Here is a 20,291-nt window from a genome sequence, read left to right as displayed (position 1 = left end):
CTCTGTGTCCGTGTGTTCTCATTGTTCAGCTCCCAGTTATAAGTGAGAACATGCAGTGTTTGGTCTGAAATACCGATTTTTTTCTTCAACTTTTGTTTTAAGTTCAGTGGTATATGTGCTGGAGGTGCAGGTTTGTTACATAGCTAAATGTGTGCCATCGTGGTTTGCTGCACAGATCATCCGTCACCTAGGTATTAAGACCAGTGTTCATTAGCTATTCTCCCTGATGCTCTCCCTTTCCCCACCTACCCCTGGCAGGCCCCAGTGTGTTGTTCCCCCCCTCAAAGTGTCCATGCGTTCTCATGATTTAGCTCCCACTTATAAGTGAGAACATGTAATGTTTGGTTTTCTGTTCCTGCCTTAATTTGCTGAGGATAATGGCTTCCAGCTCCATCCATGTCCCTGCAGAGGACATGATCTCATTCCTCTTTATGGCTGCACAGTATTCCATGGTGGATATGTACCACGTTTTCTTTATCCAGTCTATCATTGATGGGCATTTGGGTTAATTCCATGTCTTTGCTATTGGAAATAGTGGTGCAATGAACATACGTGTGCATGTATCTTTATAATAGAATGATGTATGCTCCTTTGGGTATATACCCAGTAATAGGATTGCTGCTTCAAATGGTTTTTCTGCCCCTAGATCTTTGAGGAATCACCACACTGTCTTCCACTATGGTTGAACTAATTACACTCCCACCAACAGTGTAAAAGCATTCTTTTTTTTTTTTTTTTTTGGCACAACTTCACCAGCATCTGTTGTTTTTTAACTTTTATTAATAGCCATTCTGACTGGCATGAGATAGTATCTCATTGTGGTTTTGATTTGCATTTCTCTAATGATCAGTGATGTTAAGCTTTTTTTTCATTTGTTTCTTGGCCACATAAATGTCTTCTTTTGAGAAGTGCCTGTTTATGTCCTTTGCCCACTTTTTAATGGTTTTTTTTTTCTTGTAAATGTGTTTAAGTTCCTTATAGGTTCTGGATATTAGACCTTTGTCAAATGGATAGATTGTATTTTCTCCCATTCTGTAGGTTGTCTGTTCACTCTGATGATAGTCTTTTTTGCTGTGCAGAAACTCTTTAGTTTAATTACATCTCATTTGTCAATTTTTGCTTTTCTTGCAATTGCTTGTGGCATTTTTGTAATGAAATCTTTGCCCGTGCCTATGTCCTGAATGGTATTGTCTAGATTTTCTTCTAGAGTTTTTATAGTTTTATATTTTATATTTAAGTCTTTAATCCATCTTGAGTTGATTTTTGTGTAAGGTATAAGGAAGGGGTCCAGTTTCAATTTTCTGCATGTAGCTAACCAGTTCTCCCAGCACCATTTATTAAAAAGAAAATCCTTTTCACATTGCTTGTTTTTGTCAGATTTCTCAGGTTCGTGTTCTCTGTTCTGTTTCATTGGTCGATGTGTCTGTTTTTGTACCAATACCATGATGTTTTGGTTACTATAGCCTTGTAGTATAGTTTGAAGTCAGGTAGCATGATGCCTCCAGCTTTGTTCTTTTTGCTTAGGATCGTCTTGACTATTCAGGCTCTTGTTTGGTTCCATATGAATTTTAAAATAGTTTTTTTTCTAATTCTGTGAAGAATGTCAGTGGTAGTTTAATGGGAATAGCATTGAATCTATAAATTGCTTTTGGCAGTATGGCCATTTTTACAATATTCATTCTTCCTATCCATGAGCATGGAATGTTCTTCCATTTGTTTTTGTCCTCTCTTATTTCCTTGAGCAGTTTTTTGTAATTCTTCTTGAAGAGGCCCTTCACTTCCCTTGTTAGCTATATTCCTAGGTATCTTATTCTTTTTGTAGCAATTATGAATGGGAATTCATTCATAATTTGGCTCTCTGCTTGCTTGTTGTTGATATATAGGAATGCTAGCAATTTTTGCACATTGATTTTGTATCCTGAGACTTTGCTGAATTTGCTTATCAGCTTAAGAAGCTTTTGAGCTGAGACGATGGGGTTTTCTGGATATAGTATCATGTCATCTGCAAATAAAGATAATTTTACTTCCTCTCTTTCTATTTGAATACCGTTTATTTCTTTCTATTGCCCGTTTGCCCTGGCCAGAGCTTCCAATATTATGTTGAACAGGAGTATTGAGAGAGGGCATCCTTGTCTTGTGCCAGTTTTCAAGGGGAATGCTTCCATTTTTGCCTATTGAGAAAGATATTGGTTGTGTGTTTGTCATATATGACTCATTATTTCGAAGTATGTTCCTTCAATACCTAGTTTATTGACAGTTTTTAACATGAAGGGATGTTGAATTTTATTGAAGGCCTTTTCTGCATCTATTGAGATAATCATGTGTTTTTTGTCTTTAGTTCCATTTATGTGACGAATCACATTTATTGATTTGCATGTGTTGAACAAACCTTGCATCCCGGGGATGAAGCCAACTTGATTATGGTGGGTAAGCTTTTCGATGTGCTGCTGGATTTGGCTTGCCAGTATAAAATACCTATTTTAATATATAGTTCGAGAACTGCATACTGAATGTAAAACTAAGAACACAAAATGTGTTTTTTATTTGATTTCTGTTTATTATGGTCTTTACTTGGAATTATTTTTGAATCACTTTCTTACCTTATGTCAAATACATACACACACAAACACGTATATGTACATACACTTACCTAAATTTTGTTAAAATTTTTTGGGGATGTCTATGCATTATGTAACCATGTATAAGTAGATTATAATAAAATGTGGTGCAAATTTGTTTTTTCTTAAGTCACCTATCCTTTCAAATTTAAAGTTAAAAGAACTTCCTTAAATATCTGTATTTCTTTAGGGTTCTAAGCTTTTAGGGCCATCCTCATGAGTATACCCAATATTTTCATTGACTAGTTGTTTATCAAAGGAGTTAGGGCTGGAAAAACCCCCAAACTATTAGATCATCAAGTCTGGGAATGATATAAATTTGATAAACTCAGAAATCCAAAAAGCTGCATACAGTAATTTGGTATTTAGTCAATCACAGAAAGGCTACAATGCGTTAACTGTTGACTGAATGATGAGCATCAAACATAGAGTGTAATTAACACAGACAGAAGCTTACTGCCAACAACAGTTTGAAACAATTTTAGTCCTCTATTTCCTGCCAACTTTGATATATAAAGAACCTTTCGTGGCATGATTGAGAGAATTTGTTTTTGCATGGGGAATTCAGCTCGTACCCCAGAGTCTCTAGAACAGGGGCTCTCACGGGGTAGAAACTGATGGGCATTTTTTGGATTGAACCAGTTGAACCAGATCTACAGTTTTGTTTTTTTTAATTAGTTCTCAGACACAACACTTCTTGTTAGTAAATTCTCATTGCATGTCATGAATCAGTGGTAATATGTTCTCTGTCCCCTTAAGTAGTAAGTGAACTTTTGCTAGGCTAGGGTTCATTGCCTAAGGGAGAAAAGACAATGATGAATACCTATCTGAATCAAGGGAAAAGTTTTACAAAAATTGTTATTAAGAATTTGAAGTGTGTACTGATCAAACGTGCAAGAATGAATATCAGCTCTAAGTTATCCATTAATAGTTTATCTGCTACAACTGGAACCTGTCTGCCATGTCTGTCCTGATTCCTTGCTGATCAAGGCAATCAGCTTGATTCTGAGCTGGTAACCTGTCAGGACAAGATCTGGAAAAGCATATGTGGCTCAGTAAGCTGCAGGTAGGTGTGTCTGTGTGTGTGTGCACGCGCTCACGCGTGTGTGTGAATGTTAAACATTAAAAGATGTGTATCATTTATCCACACTGACAGAAATAATTGACCTGCTGGGAGTTCCTTCCTTCTGCCCCGCAGATCAGTAGTGCTGAATTACTTGCAGTTCCTAAAAGCAGTCAGGCTTCCTCACACCTATGTATCACATGGGCTGCTCTTACAGCTTGATATCAGCCTTGTCCCATCCCAGCATTCTCCCCAACCCCTGACTGAGCTTGGTAACTAATTCATTCTTCTAAACCCAGTTCCAAGGTCTCTTTGTCAGGACGTCACGCTAGTCTGCAATGAATGCCCATCTTGTGAGGTCCATTGCATTCAGTAACACATTTATCTATGTCTTTATCACATTGTATTGTGGTTTTTGCTCAGCTGCTTGTCTGTCTCCCTTGTAGATTATAAGTTCCTTGAGGGAGATATTGATTCTTACATGTTTGTATTTCCAGGACCTACCACAGTACTTGGCAAATAGTAGGTACTTATTAATGTTGAATATTTCAATATACAAATAACTAAAATTAATGAACAAGTGATTTATCAGTTGAGTATTCATATATTCCATCTCAATCTGCTTTTATTAGTCAAGATTTTTAACTTGTAACAAAAACATCTCAAATTCACTTTAGGACAATCAGGAATTTACCACTTTAAATAAGTAAGAGTTTAAAGAGGGGTGCGAACTATGGACATATTGGATCCAAGTCTCAGATGATGCCATCAGAAATCTGTCTCTCTGCAGATCTAATTTCTTTTTCCTCTGGGGTGGTTTTATCCAGCAAGGACTCTTTCTACTATAAAGGATGGTCCTGGTAGCTCTAGGCTTATATAGTGCAGCACAACTCACAATTTCAGAAGGATACTGAATATCTACAGGAAGCCACTCAAAATGACTATGCTTGGCTCTACTTGGGCTCCACATGACATTCACCCTTGGACCAGTAACTGTTCCTAGGGTGATAGGGTGTTCTGATTGGTCAGTTCAGGTCACATGCAAACACTAATGAAAAGTAATGAAAAGTAAGCTTCCTTAATTAAAAATTTCCTTGGGGGTAGTTCCTGGGGACAGTTTGCAAAAGAAAATGATATGGGAAGACAAAAATATAAACAGTATCTATACACTGTTGTTTATTTTGCAATATGATAAAATTTTTAAAAGCCTGCCATGTGTCCAGACCAGTTTAACTTCTTCATGTCTTTTTTCTAGGCCCACTGAGATGCACCAAGACTGACACAAAGAAATGTTGGGCGGATGCTCAATTTTCAGTTACTTAGATGCTGAACTAGGTGCATAATTCCTTACTCTTTTATTTATTGCTTTTGAAAAAATATCTTTTAAATTTGGAATAGTTTTAAATTTGTAGACAAATTGCATGGATAGTGTAAAGAGTTCTTGCTCACAACTGAAATCTCAGCACTTTGGGAGGCTGAGGTGGGAGGATTGCTTGAGCTCAGGAGTTCGAGGCCAGCCTGGGAAACATGGTGAAACCCCATCTCTCCAAAAAATAAAAAATAAAAATTATCCAGGTGTGGTGGTGCACGCTTGTTGTCCTAGCTATTTGGAAGCTGAGGCGGGAGGATTGCCTGAGCTCAAGAGATTGAGGCTGCAGTGAGCTGTGTTTGCATCATTGCACTCCAGCCTGGGCAACAGAGTGAGACCTTGTATCAAAGAAAAAGAAAGAAAAAAGGCTTCACATATACCACATCATCCATTTTCCCTATTGTTAACATCTTACATTACTGTGGTACATTTGTCACAACGAAGGAACCTACATGGGTTAATTAGTTAACTAATTAATCCCCACAGTTTCTTGAGCTTTCACTAATTTTTCCCTAATATCTTTTTTCTGTTCTAGGATCCCATTCAAATTATCCTGTTAAATTTAGTTGCCATGTCTTGTTTGTCCCCTCCTGCCTGACATTTCTCAGGCTTTCCTTAGTTTTGATGACCTTGATAGTTTTTAGAAGTTCTGGCCAAATATGTTGTAAAATGTCCCTCAATTTGGGTTTGTCTGGTGTTTTTCTCATGACGAGACTGGGTTATTAGTTTTGGGGAAGAAGCCCTCAGAGGTAAGGTGTCTTCTCATCACCTCATGCTAAGCACACATATTATCAACATTACTTATCCCTGTTGATGTTGACCTTGAACCCTGGGATAAAGTAGTGTTTGCCAAGTCTCCCTGCTGTCAAATCCCTTTTTTTTTCTCCCTTTTCCCATATTCTACTCTTTGAAGCAAGTCACTAAGCACAGCTCACACAAGAGGTGGGGAGCTAAGCTTCACTTTCTTGAGAGGAGGAGGATCTACATCAATTATTTAGAATTGTTTGGAATTCTGCTGTGTGGGAGATTTGTCTCTTCCCCATTTATTGATTTATCTATTCAATCACTTGTTCATGTCAGTATAGACCCATGGATATTTATTTTATACTTTGGGCTATAATTCAGCACTGCATTATTTATTTTGTTGCTCACATTGTCCAAGCTTTAGCAATTGTGAGCTCTTTCACTGGGCCCCTCTGTCCCTTTGCCATGCTCTCAGACTTTTGGTTTTTGAATACCTCCTTACTTTCTGGCTCTACAAGGTGGTCCATTCTCATCTTGTGTATTCTCTGTCCCAGTCCTAGAATCATCTATTTCCTCAAAGAGCCCTGGTTCATTTTATTAGAGAGTGGTGGAGACCAAGACCTGGGTGCTGGTTGTGCCCCATTGATACTGGGGTATCATTATCTTTAGGCCCTCTCAGCAGACAGAACTGGGAAATAAGTGTATGGTTACTAACTCATTTCACTACTTCCTTTTAATGTCCTTTGTTACCGACCTTTCCCTGTATCATTTATTCATGCCTTTGCCTTGTCCTCTAGTTTGATGCACATTTTGTTGTCTCCTGTCTTCCACATTTGGTTCTAGTTCTCGGTTATGCTTTTATTGCATTTTCTCCTTGATTTGGTGATTATGATGTAAGAACAAATGTGTTCAGCTTGACTCAGCTTTTGGAACGTCTACTTTGCTCTTTCCTTGCAGATTATGTGGGTGACACTCAGATGCTGTAGGATATATAGACAAGGCTTTCTTTCTGGACCCTGTTTTGAGACGCTTATAATCTAATTGTGTAATGCTGAAAAAAATATGACTAGAACATGCTGTATACTCTCATTTATGCTTCTTGATGAGGGGCTGGTCTATTTTCAGTCATTTGTGAACTCACTCAATCATCAATCATTTGTTGAGCACTAATGAATCAGACATGATTCGAGGCCTTGAGGATACAGTTTTGCATCAGCCACAGTCCTTATCATTACCTCTAGCTTCCAAGTTTTGGAAGGAGACGAACAGGCAAGAAATAAAGTGTTAGGATAGAGTTAAGCTGGAGCAACAGCAGGGAAAGAGGGAAAGGATTAATCAGTTCCATCTTGGTGGCACCCCCATTGCAGGCACAGTGCTTGATAAAGAAACCAAAGGCTGCTCTAGCAAATTTTATAAAGTCAAACCCATAAAAACAAGAGGCAGAAGATGCTGGAGTGCCCTCTCCCCTTCAAACTCACTCTCATCCTCCCCCCAGCCTCCGCTCTGACCCTCACCAACAGAGATCAGAGGCTTCAAGTTTTGAAACATTAACATAATTGAGAATTTTATAAATTATCTTCAAGGGGGCATCATTAGATTCCATCACCAGGAAATGAAAACGAATCAGGATTCTAGAATCCAAGATGGTCTGGGTGTGGGGGAGTGAGGTGTGCCAGCAGGGGACAAGTCAAAAATGATCTAAGTTACTTGGCCTAGTGAATGGGAGTGAATAATACTGGGCTGAAAATACTAAACTTGACGGACATGAATGTATTGCAATTATTCAACGCAGGTGGCATAGCCAGGTGGCATGGGTTCAAATCCCTGCACAAGTTACTTAACCCCTCTGTACCTCTGTTTCTTCATCTGTAAGGTGGAGAGGGTAATTGTACCTTATGTGAGGGTTATATGAGTTAATGTAGATGCGATCCTTAGGATAGTGCTGGATGGATAGTCAATGTTGTATAATTAAGTGTTGGTGATCATTATTTTTATATATTGAATACCTTCTACTTTAGCAAGATACTCTATTACATACTAGGAACTACGCAAGAAACTCCAGATATGGTTCCTTCCACTGTAACTGCCCAGTGGGTTCTCCTTGCTCACCGCCCAGACAGAGCTGATTTATCAAGACAGAGGAATTGCAATCAAGAAAGAGTTTAATTCACACAGAGCTGGCTGTATAGGAGACTGGAGTTTTATTATTACTCAAATCAGTCCCCGTGAAAATTTGGGGATTGTAGATTTTAAGGATAATTTGGTGGGTAGGTGGCCAGGTGGTGGGGAGTATTGATTGGTTGGGTCAAAGATAAAATCATAGGAAGATGAAGCTGTCCTCTTGCGCTGAGTCAGTTCCTGTGTGGGGGCCACAAGATCAGATGAACTAGTGTATTGATCTGGGTGGCACCAGGTGATCCATTGAGTGCGGGGTCTAAAAAATATCTCAAGAACAGATCTTAGGTTTTATAATAGTGACGTTATCCCTAGGAGCTATTGGGGAGGTTTAGAATCTTGTGGCCTCTAGCTGAATGACTCCTAAACCATAATTTCGAATCTGGGCTATTTATAATTTGTCAGTCCTACAAAGGCAGTCTGGTCCCCAGGCAAGAAGAGGGCTTGTTTCAGGAAAGGGCTGTTAGCATTTTTGTTTCAAAGTTAAACTATAAACTAAATTTCTACTTTTCATGAATACTTCAAAGTTAAATAACAGAATCTTTTGGTAATTCTCTGAGACCTCATCTGTCAATAGGTTTCACAATAAAACTTCAGTATCTTATTAAACTAACAGGCTACTCATTGCCATATTAGAAGGTACACAAGCCTATGTCTGCTAAAGAAAGAATCTAGAAAATCGCTTTTAGCTTCAAGTAAAAATGGATGTCTTTTAATAGTTCAAACTTAGAAAGTTTTGATTGGTTATAATTTCAATATAGTAGATTTAAAAAAAAGATGTTTAGGGATCTGAAATACAAGGAATGGTTGCATTTTAAAAGACTTTTATGTTATTAAGATACTTTAAGAAATAGAAGTACCAACACAAACTCTTTTCATGGTTCCCTTGGTCTCCCAAAAAGGAAATCCAAAATATTTCCTTTTGTCAAGGTTAATTTTGGGGCTTCTGATCTTTAAGAAATTGATATGGTACCAGGAAATTTCACTGACTTCTCCCATCCCTGAACTCTCCTTGCTGCTTATAAAGACTTTCAATCGGGTTAGTTTCAAAATTAATCCAGGCTTTTGAGGGCAGTTGGGCCCTCTGCAGTTGAATAGTTAAGTGAATACTATTAAAAAAAGAAAAGACTACACGTTAGTAACTTGGAGGAACCAGAGTGAATGAACCACTTTTCAGAACCTGCATGACAATTTTGAAAATTAAACCCAGTTAATAGAAAAAAATGCTAAATCAATGGCCATAAAATTTAATGTGTTTATAGCAGCCTTAACACAGTAGGACTGAATTATCACGTTAATTTAATTTCCATTTCTAAATGAACCAGAAGGCACAATAAAGGTCAATTAACCAGCTACCTTCCCTGTCTTCTTTTTCTTTTACTGCCGGTTTTAAATCACATTCAGCCCCAAAGCACTCACACTGCTTCTGGAAACTCATTAGTTTTTCTTGAAATTAAAACAAAAAAGAAAAAAGAAGAAACAAAAACTAACAACCAACCATGTGCTGATTGAGACAAGCACTGAGTATGTTCCACAATTATGGGGATATATGTATTCAATGAAAAATCTCTACCCTTGTCACAAGGAGGCTACAGACTCAGTCACACCAAGCCTAGAGAAACACACAAGTTAAAGGTCTCAATTATTGTGTGTACCAAGTGTTCATCTACAGTGAAAAAGTTATGTGTGCCACTCTTAACGTTTATGAGGCGAAGAAGGAAGGCAACTCCATCTGTGTAATGTGGGTCTGCTGTTAGTATAGTGAGCACCTCTTAGCATTGAAACGTGTCACTTTACATTAATAGGTTTTAAAAACTCACTTAAAAAATTTACTTAGTAGAGAATAAAAAGAACTCAGTTGCCCCCCTACCACCAGCGAAAGGAAAAAGACACAGTTTTTGGTTTGGGTATAATTAATTCATTGTTGCAATGAATTGCTTGCAATTTGATGGAATGTGGATCAAAATTTTTCAAAACTTCTGGTGTTTTCTAGTGATGTAAATAACATTAGGAGACTAGGTTGGTGAACAAAAAATATTTTTATTTTACAAAATGCTTAGTCACTATAATTGATTTCTAATTCCATTTGCCATAATTTGAACAGTGATAATATAATGTTAGTCTGATTTGATCATTCCACAATGTATATAAGTAACCAAACATCACATTGAGCCTTATAAATATGTACAGTTATTATTTATCAGTTAAAAATATACTAAAACTAAAAATATATATACTCAAAGATGCAACTGGTTTTTAGGGGCATCCTTTTTATCTTTGAAACTTTAAATCTAGTGACAGCATTGAGCTTTCTAAAAATTGTGACATGTTTGATCCACTTTTAAAGTTGCTGTGAAAGAACAGAAAAAATTGACATTTTACTACTGAAATTCTTTAAACACCAGAAATATCTGAATGGTTTTGTTGACCTCATGGGTGTTTTCTGGAATGGAAGGAGGCATTGTGCTGTTTTCCTCCCACCTCCCCTCAGATTGACCTTGGGTCATATAAAGCCCTCAGGCATTGGCATGGGCATGGTGGCTCCTAGCTGAATGCTGACCTCCTCTCCTCCCTCTTCTCCTCCCTCTTCTCCCCCTCTCCTCTCTCCTTTCCCCCCTCCTCCCCTCTCCACCACAGCAGCGCTCTCCCTGAGCTACAGAGAGGGATTCTAGGAGCAAGTGTCAGCTAAGTGCCTGCTGTGGCCTCTTGCCACTTGCTCACAGTTTTCTACAGTTGATGAAAGCACCCTGTTACAGCAGATTCTCAAAAATTATTGCTGATTGACGGAACAATATGTCCTGCTCTCTCCCTGCCCTCAGCCTGCTTTTGGGACTCAAGAGGTTGTTTTTGCACATCAGGCCACTGTGTCATGAATCCTGTCACGGAACTGTTGGTATGATTTAGCTGCTAGAATCACTGAAGTCACTGGACTGTGACTGACCACGTGCAGACAGGGACTGTAAAGGAGCAGTTTGGGTACATGGTAGGGTAAGCAAGGAGAGAAGAAAGAGGAAAAATGGTAGCAAAAGGAAGAATGAAAGAAGATGATAAGAATAGAAGAAAGCCATGGAAATGCATGCCCTTCATAACTGCACTCATGAGGCAGAATTACCACCCCCAGGTTTGCAAAGCTCTGTGTGAACAGCCCCTGCCATGCATATCTTGATTGTTGATCTAACTGCTAGCATCACTGCTGGTATTACTTGCTGTCATGGTCAGGTCCAAAGATTACAGACTTTGAAACATTCTGTTCTGAGGGTTTGAGAAACTTCCTCCCAGGTCAGGGGCTGACTGGTGTCGCTACCCACCATTATCCAGTATTTCCTAAGCCCATGTCTCCCAGGAGTTGTCCTATCAGAATATAGGACTGCGTTTTACAGCTTTTCTACCATCTGGCTGTGTGACTTTGGAAGTCACTTCACTTTGCTGGGCCCTGGGTTTCTCAGTGGTGAAGGGAAGAATTTGACCTTGAAGCGACTTCTAGCTCCAACACTCTGTGATTCTCTGAAGCCCCATTGCAAGCATGGGGATGTAAGACAGGATCAAAGTGCTCCAGCTTTCCCTTTTTCCTGAGATTCACTTCTTGTTTAAAGTTAAACAGCTGATTTTTTCCTAGGAACCTGTGAGTGTGTGCATGTACACAGACACATATATACACACATAAGTGTATACACACATGTTTATGTGTGTGTGTGTATATATACTCTACAGTAGTCTGAAATTTTAGTAATGGTGTTCAGTGCTTTAAAGGAAGAATTTGAATGCTCTCTAAGTAAAAGGACAATAAAAAGAGGAAAAAAGTCTGTTTCCTGACCATCTTGAAAATGTTTGGGCCGACAGTTACGTTCTTTTATTGAGACGGGCCTTGTGTATGTATAGATGTGTGTTTGTTTTTAGTTTCAACCTGTCAGGGAAACTGGAGAGAAATGGTACTCATTAACCACTAGGAAACATCTATCCATCTTCGTAGCATAGTGTGTATATACTTTTAGGGACAATATTTTATGTTACACTTAGACATCCCCAAGAGAACCCACGACATTATAGTGGGGCAGGGAGTCTGATGCCTTATATAAAATGGGCCAGGCAGCTGACTGGTAAAGGAAAACACAAATTGGGTACATGGCAGGATTTAGTTTATTTTCTTAAAAATGTGTTTGCTAAGAATGTGGAGTGGTAGGAACATTCTTGGGATTGTTTCCTTTTTTTTTTTTTTTTAACATTTGGAATGATTGTATAAAATCCTGATGCTAATAGAGTGTGGGTGGATGTCCTTCCTTTACATTGTAGAGCCACTGTCAGGAGGGTAAAAAAGAGCCAGGCCGGCAGCAGAAGGGCCGTTCTGTGCAGGCACAAGAGCCATTCGGTTCCCTCTGGGCTCCCTCCTGTCCGTGTCCATGAGCAGCCAGAGAGGGGACACAGGTGACAACTCTGGGCCTAATGGCCCTCTCTCTATTTTTATCTCTCAGCTGGGGGTTGAATGTTCTTGTTTTATAGTCACTTGCCCTTTTCAACTCTGAGAAAAGAGATGGTTTCTCCCTCCCCCAACTCTATTATCTGTGTTTCGTGTTCTTTGTTCCAGAAAGAAAACAAAAACAAAACCCTAAGATTATTTCTCTGAGAAGTTTCTTACATTCAGAAAACTGCACGCAAATGTAGCTGAGTGCTGTGTGAGGTGGTGCAGGCTGCCCTACTTCTGTTCAGAATGTAGTGAGGTTGTGGGGCTCACCTGCAGCCTGGGGATCAGGCAGGTATGAAGGTGGCTTGGGTAGGTATGGGAAGATGAGTGTAGTGTGCCTGAGAAACAAGCAAATCACCTTGAATCCTCTGGATGCCACCTCGGGTTCTGCATTGTTGTCAGCGAAATAGTGACTGGTACATCCATCCATCCATCCATCCGTCTATCCATCCATCCATCCATCCATCCCTTCATTTGTTCATGTATTAATTGAATCAATGTGCATTTGATGAGCTTTTCTGTGTCAGGAACAGATGCTTGGTATGCAAACTGAAATAAGTCTACCAATGGAAGACACTCACAATAACGAGACCTTTGATTTATTAAGGTTTATAATTTGCCAGGTGCTATGCTGAGTTCTTCTTATTTTATTTTATTTTACTTTTTAATTTAATTTAATTTAATTTAATTTAATTTAATTTAATTTAATTATTATACTTTAAGTTTTAGGGCACATGTGCACAACGTGCAGGTTTGTTACATATGTATACATGTGCCATGTTGGTGTGCTGCACCTATTAACTCATCATTTAGCATTAGATATATCTCCTAATGCTATTCCTCCCCACTCCCGCCACCCCACAACAGTCCCCGGAGTGTGATGTTCCCCCTCCTGTGTCCATGTGTTCTCATTGTTCAGTTCCCACCTATGAGTGAGAACATGCGGTGTTTGGTTTTTTGTCCTTGCAGTAGTTTACTGAGAATGATGATTTCCAGTTTCATCCATGTCCCTACAAAGAACATGAACTCATCCTTTTTTATGGCTGCATAGTATTCCATGATGTATATGTGCCACATTTCCTTAATCCAGTCTATCGTTGTTGGACATTTGGGTTGGTTCTAAGTCTTTGCTCTTGTGAATAGTGCCGCAATAAACATACGTGTGCATGTGTCTTTATAGCAGCATGATTTATAATCCTTTGGGTATATACCCAGTAATGGGATGGCTGGGTCAAATGGTATTTCTAGTTCTAGATCCCTGAGGAATCGCCACACTGACTTCCACAATGGTTGAACTAGTTTACAGTCCCACCAATAGTGTAAAATGTTCCTATTTCTCCACATCCTCTCCAGCTATGCTGAGTTCTTTATATGTGTCATTTTGTTCATCATTTATTATCCGATTTTTTCAGATTAGGAAACTGAGACACTAAAGGGCTTTCTCAAGATCACATAGCTAGTAAGTGACAGAGTCAGATTTGAACTTGGATCATTGCAACATTGTGATGAATTTGTTTTTCAACTCCGTTTCTTGGCATTCCTTAAATCCTTAGAATCTCCAAAATGATGTCTTTTTGTATACTAATGGTTGACTGATGGCTAAAAGCTCCTAAGCAGCTTCTGGATAGAGACTGGTCACCTGAAAGACCAAGGCATGATTAGAGGGTTGAGACTTTCAGCCCCTCTCCCCACCTTCTGTGGAGGAGAGAGGGACTGATGATTAAGTTGATCACCAATGGCCAATGGTTTAATCAATCATGCCTACATAATGAAGCCTTCATAAAAACCCAAAAGGGCTGGGTTCAGGGAGCTTCCAGACAACTGAAAACATGGAGGTCCCTGGAAGGTGGAGTGCGAAGGAGGGCATGGAAGCTTTGTGTCCTTTTTCCCATACCTCACCCTGTGCATGTCTTCATCTGTCTCCTTTTAGTATCCTTCATAATAAGGGTAAATGTAAGTGTTTCCCTGAGTTCTGTAAGCCACTCTAGCAAACTAGTAGAACCCAAAGAGGGGATAATGGGAACCCCAACATGAAGCCAGTTAGTTGGAAGTTTTGGAGGCCCAGACCTGCAACTCATGGGGGTGGGGGCTGGTCTTGTGGGACTAAGTTCTCAACCTGTGGGATCTGACCCTATCTCTAGGGAAATAGTGTCAGAATTGAATTAAATTAGAGGACACCCAGCTGGTGTCCACTGCAGAACTGACTGCTTGCTTGTTGTGGGGGAAAATCCTCCACATATTTGGACACAGAAGTCTTCTGTGTTGATTGCTGTTGTGGTGTGAAGGCAGAGAAAAACATAGTTTGAGTTGTTTTTCCACTCACAATCATCTTACTCTGGAACTTCCCCTGAGGAGAACATTGCACTAGACAATGATAAATGCAATGATGAAGCATGCCTGGGGGCTGAGTAATCAGAGAAGAGGGATTCCATCTACCTTTGAGAGTCAGAGAAAGCATTTTGGAGATAGTGGTTTTTGAGTTTAATGTTTAACTATAGACCTGAAACAGCAGATTCAGCTTCTACTGGAGATTCTAGGCAGAAGGGATAACTTGTGAAAACAAGTGGGTGTAGGAGGAATTGAAAATATTTTGGTGTTTCTGAAACATCACATGCAAGGCAAGGAGTGGTGAGGTATGAGCCTGGAAAGGTGGGGAATAGGGCAGATCATGGTGGATATTTTAGAATCTACAATGCCAAGTGATGAGCTCAGTGGTCTAGGTGAAAAGTGGACATGGCAGGCACAGTTGGCTGGCAAGAGGGAAGAGAGGGAAGACTTGATGACTGATTGAGAGGGTATGGGAGAGATGGTGAGGGTATAGGATGCCTCCAAGACTTCTAGCTTGGTGACTGGATGGATGGAAATGCCAACCATGGACATAGAGGACCCAGGAGGAGGACTGGATTTAGACAAAAGGTGCTGAGCAGTTTTATTCTTCACCAGTCTATAGTCATAACCACAGATTACTAAGTTTTTTTTAAAAAAAATAGCAGGTCAAAATGGTATTGCATGGATTTCATACTTACTATGATTTATAGTTAATTATTAACTTATAATTTCATAAATAACATCTTTCTTGCCTGGGAGAAATGAAATACCTTTGCTATAATCATGAAAGTCAAAGAGTTAAGTAAGCCATAATTTATGAATACTAATCATAATATCAGCCACTTATTGAGCACACACATGGTCCAGATATTGTTCTTTATGCTCTCATATTAATTCCATTCCTTTTGCCACTGAGATTTTAGCTTGAAAACCTAAGTGGCAGCTACCCAGGAGTTCAATTATGTCTTGCTGTGGATGCAGGTCCAGTGGTGTCGGTTTGCCAGGGATGAAGTTGAGCATGGTACAGCCCTCGTGGCCTGGTGACTGAGATCCAGAAGACAGCTATGTGAAAATCCATCTCAAAGCCTGTGGTGTTCACAGCATTCAGCCTCTGTTGCTTTTGATGCTGGGATTATTTGGAATTCTGCCTGTGATATTCTGGAATATCTCCTGGGATATTGCTTGGGATATACCTCTGGCACCTATCACTTCAGATTTCTTATCTGAAACAATTGGGCATTGCTATCAATCCTTTCCCATCAATTTATTCTTGAAAGACATCCTTGCTCTCTTTTGCTAGAAATACCTCTCCTGATAGTCTACTGCAACTACAACTTTTAAAAAATGTACTTGTCCTGTTATTTCTATAGGATTTTGTGATAAGAATGTAGTGGATTCTGTGATGTGTTGTCAAGATCTCATTAAGGATTGAAGGACTTATTCCTCCAGCTGCCCAAGGTTGACCCCCTTCCTGGGAAAGCCTTCATCCAATGACTCACTGACACAGAGCTCAATCTTCTCACCCAAACTGGTACAACTCTAAAGGGGACCACCCAGCCTCACAGCTTCCTGTGGTGTTGGCAGAGGCCTCCATTGAGAACCATTCAGCCCAGCTTCTCCATCTGTACATTTTTTGCTTTCTACTCTTCCCTTGCACAGTGATGATACCCAAACTACTCCCTAATAAACGTCCTCCATGTTAACCTCTTAGTGTCTGCTTCTGCTTCTGCTTCTGGGAGAGCCCAAACTGTGACAGTGAACAAGTGAAAACATGTTCTTATGCAGACACCCTGAAGGATTTCTTTTTTTCCTTTTTGAGACAGGGTTTTGCTCTGTGGCCCAGACTGCAGTGCAGTGGCACGATCTCAGCTCACTGCAACCTCCGCCTCCTGTTTTAAAGCGATTCTTCTGCCTCAGCCTCTCTAGTAGCTGGGATTACAGAAGTGCACAATCACGCCTGGCTAATTTTTTCACATTTTTAATAGAGACGGGGTTTCATCATGTTGGCCAGGCTGATCTGGAAATCTTGGCCTCAAGTGATCTGTCTATTTGGGGCTCGCAAAGTGCTAGGATTACAGGTGTGAGCCACTGTGCCCAGCTAGACATCCTGAAGGTTCTGCATGCTTTTTACACTGCTTACTCTAAGATCATGGACTTTAAAACAATAAGATAATGAAATAAAGCTAATTCTCTTCTCCAATACCAATTCACTCCTCTTGGCTTTCTATCAGAGACACCAGGCTCTTTGGTTCCCAACTCTCTTTCCTTCCTCTCCCGACAGCTGGCACTATGTGACCCTTACTTAAGAGCTCAGCCTCCCATTGCCCAGGGCCAAACGTGTTTCTAAGTGAAAATGCTTAGCAGTTTGTTTTCAGTCAGATTCTATTAAGCAGACCCTAAGACTAAGACTTGCATGCAAATGCTTTGTTATGGAAGTGTCCCGAGAAGAAGGGGAATGGGAGAAGCCGGACAGGGAAGAAAAGGAAGCCAAGCAAGGGTAAGATCTCAGGCAGAGTCCCTTGGATTGTAGCTTTGCCTGATCTGCAGAACTCTGGGGTGTCAATTGTACAGTAGTCGTGTGTCATTTGCGATAACTTACTGGGAAATGTTTTATTAGGCAATTCTGTTGTGTGACAGTCACAGTGAACTTACAAAAACCTAGATGGCATAGCCTACTATATGCCTTGGCTATATGGGTAGCCTATTGCTCCTAGGCTGCAAACCTGTACAGCATGTTACTGTATTGAGTGCTGTAGGTAACTGTAATACAATGGTAAGTATTCATGTATCTAAACATAGAAAAGATACAGTAAAATATGGTATACAAAATAAAAAAAGATACACCTGTATGGGGCAGCTTCATTATAATCTTATGCGACCACCTTCATATATGCCATCTGTCATTGAAATATCTTTATGTGGCACATGACTATACTCTCTAATTTTCCCACCTCAGACAGGGAAGTCGGAGTTGGGCTTTCATGCTCTTGTACTCAATAGTCACATTGTTTGACAATGATTCCCTTTTCGGGGAGCTGGAATGTAAACCCTCAACACTTCTGGCTCTCTGACTATGAGGGGCAAAGCCACTCCAGTGCCATGAGGGTTGTTCATCAAAGAACACATACACATGCTGGATGTGAGCACACAGAAGTTAGAGAAGGGGCACCCAGAAACAGCAGGAAGGGCATGAGGGGGTTTTGGGTGGAGTAATGACCTTGTCTGCTGAATAGGTCCATTGCCATCATCCTGATCAATCCAGTCTTGGTGCCGTGCTCCAATATTCATAGTGGGTTCTGACAGTAGACTTTTGAACATTGGCCATACAAGTTGGATTAGTCTGTTCTCACACTGCTATAAAGAAGTACCCAAGACTGGGTAATTTACAAAGAAAAGAGGTTTAATTGGCCCATGGTTCTGCAGGCTGTGCAGGAAGCATGATGCTGGCAATGGCTCAGCTTCTGAGGACACCTCAGGAAACTTACAATCATGGCAAAGGCCAAGGGGGAGCAGGCAGTTCACATGGCAAAAGCAGGAGCAAGAGAGAGAGCAAGAGGGGGAGATGGTACACACTTAAACAACCAGATCTCATGAGAACTCACTCACTATCACAAGTACAGCACCAAGGGGATGGTGCTAAATTATTTGTGAGAAATCCGCCTGGATAATCCAATCACTTCCCCCAGGCCCCACCTCCAACACTGGGGATTACAATTCGACATAAGATTTGGTCAGGAACACAGATCCAAACCATATCACAAGTATCCTGTCTGTACCATAGTAGAACTTGTAGGCTATTTAATTTTGTATTGGACTGCATTCCAATGAGCCTGTCTGGATGAATTAGTTGCAAAATGGTCCATTAGATAATGAAATGAGTTTATCTTTTCAGAGAGGTGCTCTGCATTTGCTATCTAAATGCTGAAGAGTGTTTGCCAAAAGCAGCAATCCTGGTATTGGTCTAATTGATATTGAGCTGTTCCTCATGGTAGTAATTGCCCAACAAGCATAGTTGCTCCTTAGGCCACTCTCAGAATGAAAATAGGAATGTGACATTAGCATAAAGGAGGATGCTATGACAGGAGGTCATGTATCCAAATTATCAAAAGACGTATCTAATGGTCTGGGTGGAAATTAAGAAGTAGGTGGGCTTGGACATTTGTATCATTTGGGACTGCAATCTGCTCTGTCAAGAGCTCATTTCCTATCCATTTTGATCCCTTTTTGTTATTACAGTAAAGGTTCCAAAGGATTGTTAAAAGCCAGGAATCAATATCGAGATCATGCAAGTTGGCCCATAAATAGCTTCTGTCTATAAAGTCAAAGGCTGACAATAGAGTAATAAATCCTGCAAGTATCAAATTATTTCTAAACATTTTTTATAATAAACAAAATAGAGTGTAGTAATAGTCCACAATAGAAAAGCCATCTCTAAAGCATTTGTGCTCTTTCTGTAGGAAATTATATTGAGAAATCCAGATGTGCAGTTGTGCAAGAGCAAGCTGGTGTGGATTTTTGAATGGATATTCTGAAGACAACTAGGTGGTAAGAAAGGACAGAAGGCTGCCCTTCTTTACTAACACTCTATTTTGTAGAAATTATAGTGTAGGTGATTGAGTCAATAATTTTGCATGAGTTGGCACATAGAATTTAGAATAGGATTAGTGGCGGGAAAACTCTTCCTGCTGTAGTTGAACATAAAGTCATTATTTGAATGAAATCTGATGAGTTGAGGCACTGAGTTTGAATTAGAGAAAGTTTCAGGATGTTTAAAGCATGACACGAGAGTAACAGTTCTAAAGATCAGAACAAGCACCAATTATTGAATTAATGACAAGAGCATGGTCAGGCAGGCAGGCATTGAGATCTGTGTGCTGTAGGCTACAGAAAGGCAACCCAATGAAGGAAAGAATGAGAAAGAGAGATAGAGAGAGAGAGAATGTTCTTAGAGAATGCACAAGGTAAAATCAGGGAAACTCAGTTCAGTCATCGAGTCTAAGACAAGGAGAAAGTGCAAGACTGAAAAACAAACAAAGGCAGGAACCAGGAGACAGACATCTAACAACTCTAATATTATTATATCATAGTTCAAAAAAGATCTTGATCGATGCTAAGTAGCCATTTGTATTCCCTTCTAATAAGGACTAATAACCCTTAGTTAAACTATAAGTAGACTATACTTCCTTAACATGATAAAGAATGTCTGAAACTAATAGCCAAGCTTATGTTTAAGGGGAAATACTTAAGATGTTCTCACCAAATTTAAAAAGTCAGAGCAAAGTACCTGTTATTAACTAGCTTTTGTCTGGAAGTTATAGTCAACAGAGTAAGTTGAGGAAAAGAAAGGAAGTATAAATGTTGGGACTTGGATGATGTCGCCATTGAAGTTTGCTGCTGGGAGTGTTCTCAAGAGAGAACTTGCTGTTCAGCTGCACAAAGTGCAGTTAGCTGACGATGTCCACTTCTAGTAACTTCAGGTTTGCCTCAGCTTCCCAGGCAGCTCCTGGCCAATGATGGACCATTGCTGCTCAACGT

Source organism: Hylobates moloch, unplaced genomic scaffold (genome assembly GCF_009828535.3).
Source record: "Hylobates moloch isolate HMO894 unplaced genomic scaffold, HMol_V3 SCAFFOLD_9, whole genome shotgun sequence".
NCBI classification, from domain to species: domain Eukaryota; kingdom Metazoa; phylum Chordata; class Mammalia; order Primates; family Hylobatidae; genus Hylobates; species Hylobates moloch.
This window is presented reverse-complemented; position numbering follows the sequence as displayed.